The 4448-nt window shown below is 39.4% G+C and overlaps 1 protein-coding gene across 2 annotated transcripts in view; it reads right to left on the bottom strand.

Moving 5' to 3' along the window:
- The window catches only part of MARCHF1 (membrane associated ring-CH-type finger 1), a 220953-nt gene extending 216520 nt beyond the window's left edge, over positions 1-4433 (bottom strand). For both annotated transcript variants that reach the window (XM_031065313.1, XM_031065220.1), the window contains exon 1: positions 4292-4433. The gene's annotated coding sequence lies outside the window, so the exon portion shown is untranslated. The remainder of the gene's footprint in view (positions 1-4291) is intronic.
- Positions 4434-4448: the final 15 nt, after the last annotated feature.

The following is a 4448-nucleotide window of genomic DNA, read 5'->3' as shown; positions in this document are numbered from 1 at the left end:
GAATAGCTCAGAAATAATTAAATTTCTCAGTGTTCTAAAGTAGTCTTTGAAGTACACTGCCCATTAGTTTGCTACAATCAAATTGAACATAATATTTTTGCAGAAACCACATTTGACATTTAAATTTGTCTACCTAAAAGTCAACTTGGAGGTACAAATGGACCAAACTTGGATTTCAGTTGCTGGTGGGCAACTGTAGAAACGTTGCCAGTACATCAAATCATTCTTGACCTTCCAGACTTAAGTTATGTATTTTACTCTACTGAATTCTGAGGGTTTGGACTACCATTGTTTGTCAACAAAGCACAACCATGCTGCTACCAATGAAACAAAGTCAACTTGATATCATGCAGTTTGCCTTTGCAAAAATGCACTCAGTTGTGACTAAGATGAAGTTCTACCTCACCCCAAAGCATAAAGGGCTCAGCCAAGCCAGTACAGGGTAGCAGCTAACAAGCTGAGGTTTCCCACTGTGCTGTACCTCCCACCACCGCCCCACAGCAGGCATGCTCACATGCCAGAGAGACAGGTAGAGAGATGGGTCAGTTCTGGAAGTCATTCTAGTGAAGAAATCTGGTAATGGACAAGCAAACTTAATGGGACAAAATCTAGGCAGGAACATTAGAACTCTTTCTAAACATGACGTACTAGAAAAGCTTTCAACCCACCTTGAAAGCCACACTCCTCATGAAAAAACATTCATTTTATAAGATTATAAAAGAGCCATAAATATATTATCATCTTCGCTGCAAAATTAGAAACTTTGTTTTTCAATAGTCACCTAGTCTGAAATTACCTGTACAGCCATCCACAGCTCAGCACTGTGAAAGCCTCTCACAATACAGAACAAGACTTATCTTGTACACCTGTCCTAAAACCAAGAGGACAGCACTGTGGCAGTACAATCACCCCAAGCACCTTTAGGGCCTCTGCATGCCAAAAATCATTCCATAGAAGAAAAGTTATAAGCTGTATGGAAATACCCAAAGGAGCAGTGAAATTACACTGAATAATGCAGTATTATCAAACTATTTCTAAATTATGAAACTCTAATCTATGAGATTGAAGTGGCATTGAACCATCAAAATAAAACAGAAAAAAACTTAGCTTACTACTCATTACTGCTTTAACTGTATCATTAAGTCTACTTTTTAAATAGGTGTTTATCCCTCTTTCCTGAAGAATCTGATAAAAATTGCTGTAATATCACACACTTCCCTGGAACAAAATCCTCTTTTCAATTACCAATGAATTGGAAACATACTACCCAGCAGAAGAGAGATCTTTTTTTCTGGCTTGTGATCACTCTGTTCACTTCAAAGAAATGCACCTCATTAACCCTGATAATTAACAAGGTTATTCTCATCACATTAAAGGTTTAAGTTCCTCTATTAAGTCATTATTTGAATTTGCACTGCTATTAAGATGATGAGACTGTTCTGGATTTAATTTCATATAACAAGATGTTTCTCTTTACAGATCCTAACTTTTTTTTCAAGTCAAAGCATATAATTTCATTGTCTTGTATGCTATGCTGAATCACAGAATGAGTTAGGTTGGAATGATATGCATCCTCTAGTTGCAACCCCATGCCATGGGCAGGGACACAACCAGCACATCTACTGGATTAAGAAATGTATTACATACATACAAAAAAACTCCAAACAAAATCAAAACTGAAAAACTAGAAGGGGTAAGGCAGCAAAGCAAACAGGCAGCAAAAATAGCAAACAGGCACCTGGCAGCAGCATGGCTGTGGCAGCAGAAACCAGGGAGAACTGAAAAGGGAGAAGAGAACCAAAATTACAAGGAGATGCATATGGCTTGGGAAAAGACTACCAGCAGACAAATCTACTCCTAGCTGTAAGACTCCACAGACTAAAGGACACTTCCAATTCCCATGATGTCCGTCACCATGGCAGAGGGTTTTAAACTACATGATCCATAAGATCCCTTCCAACCCAAATCCCTCCATGATTCCATACTTCCATGTAACAACACATGTTTGGGGCATTTTGCTCTTTAGATTTTTTGCTCTGTCAGTGTCTAGTCAGTGAAGTCTTCTAAAAATCTATTAAATGCTTTAAATTTTGCACATAGGTGTTCCTAGTAAGGAAACTAGCTTTGCCCACAAGAGAAAAGCCAACTGTCTAAGCCAGGCAGTTATTCTGAGAATATTAAAAATTGCAGCAGCTACATATCAACATCCCACCTCAAATATAAAAACACAGATGATGGTTCACCTCATTATCACTGCTGGCATCATATTAGTTCATGTGCTCTGTTGTTAACAAACATATGGAAAATCATAATATGGAAAATTTGGTCACAATTACTTAGAGATTTGACTACATATGTTCCAATGGCAGCATACCTGACACCAGGGCAGTCAAGCATCTTGAATGCAAATATCTAGTGATGGCCAACTAACACCAAAGATTTTGCAAACGGGTTTTTTTGCACAGAATTCAGTCTCTATGGAATAATAATAACAGCAATATCCTTTAAATGTCAGAAGAGACAAGAAAACTTTCTGTCATAACACAAGTATTATCACAGTGCTGACTTGGCCAAATACCAAAAGCAAACAAGTTCATAAAGTCAAGGTCAGCTGTCAGTCCATAGGAGAGTTCTGAGCACTGCAAGTTTGCCTCATCCATGCACCTTAAAAGGGTGTCATTCATTTAGCTTTGCATTTTCCAGAACTTCATTTTTTATACTTTAAAGCACCTATTACTAAATCTTGTCACAAGTGCTTAGCAGTGTACAACAAACATTAAACTCTTCCCTTAAAGAGTGTCAAGAATGCTGTGAAATATTCAGAACAAAGACACTGTAAGTCTTATCAGCATAACAACTCCCTCAGGAATTACTAATTTGCAAATTTTGCAAACCCCTAACAGGGTTTTAAAATGTTCTCTAAAATATAGCAGGGTACCCATGTATGAGCCATAGATTGACCCTTTTTTTAAGTCAAAGGCTAGTAACTGTTCTTCAGCACAATGAAGTCTGAAGTATACACATGAGATTAATAGAGGACATAATGGAGGATGATATTTAACCACCATGACAGCTTTATGTAAGTTTGGATGAGACTTTTGGTCAATAATATTCGACAGCAGCAGAGCTCTCACCATCACAGGAATCACCAAACAGAGCCCTGTAGATGGTTGGAGCACTGAGAAATCCACCCGAGTGTCCACAGGTTATCCACATCTTTGTTAGTTAACACATTCGAGTTTTCCTTCTCAAATTGTGATTTTCCCATTGAAACCAACGACCCTTAAACAACATGTGAGTTTCATTGCCATTAGTTAGTTTATTTCCTCGCTCTAATACAAGATAAACATAATCATCCCCCACATCCTACAGAATCAGGAACAGAACCCCAAACAGAAGTGTTTGTTTTTCAACATGAAGTACAAAGAGCTTAAAATTACTCATTTTCCCCTTTTTTTAAAACAAACACTGAAAATTACCAGAATAGCTTTGGCATTGCTTTAATCAGTTTAAACTCAAAGACGGGAACTCTAATTAAAATCGGGAACTCTAGCTGTAAGAAACAGCTAATTAGCTCCCAACTTTTTAATGAAGTGCTGTGGCAGAGTACATATTAGCTGATCAGTATTAAAAAGGAAATGCTTTGCAAGATAAGCTCATTCTCTCAGGTAGTACATCAGTTTGTCTACTTACTTCAGCCCATGCACAGTCAGAGGGATTTAAGAAAACACACAACAATAACTATCAGATTTACACATCTCCATAAGATAAATGAATAAGATAAATGAACTTTGCAGGATTTAGAATTGCGAAGGAGCAGCACGAGGCAGTTCACTACTTTTCTGCTAGGCAATGAAGACAATTTAAATTCCATTAAAGCATAAGATTGTGCTTCCTTCTTCTCAATTCGTTCCTGACCACAACTTGCAAATACAAGAAAGAAGAAGACGGGGAAGAAGTGAGAGAAGGCATTTGACGCTTGTGCTGGACAAAATGCATGGGATAGACGAAAAGTGAGAACGGCCAGATGAGGAGGAGCCTTGTCCAGATAGTCTAAGCAAGATATGCCGACAGCGGTGGGAACCTGAACAACTCCGTACATATTTCCACAGCTTTTACTGTCTCGTTTTGCAAGAGCTGGTACTTCTATCCACCTTCCCACACACAGAGCATCACCTAAACAAGAAATTACTTAAAAACACGACTACAAACAAAGACCAAGTTCGCCTGCGCTCCCACGCCAGGGTTTTCTAACCTGGGCTCCCCTCTTGCCGCGACATGCCACACTTACTCGGAAATCCCTGATCGTTAAAGCGACATTTAGGGTGGTGCCAAGTGAAGGAGGGTGTGAAATCGCCCCTGAGAGACCGGGCTAGCCGGGGCTGCTGCTGTCCAAGCGCCAGCCCCACGGAGCTGCCGGGAACCTTCCCCCAGTGTCCGCAGCCCGC

This window comes from Geospiza fortis, unplaced genomic scaffold (genome assembly GCF_000277835.1).
Source record: "Geospiza fortis unplaced genomic scaffold, GeoFor_1.0 scaffold40, whole genome shotgun sequence".
In the NCBI taxonomy this organism is placed as follows: Eukaryota; Metazoa; Chordata; class Aves; order Passeriformes; family Thraupidae; genus Geospiza; species Geospiza fortis.
Note: the sequence above shows the minus strand (reverse complement) of the source record. Positions and strands in the feature narration are given on the sequence as shown.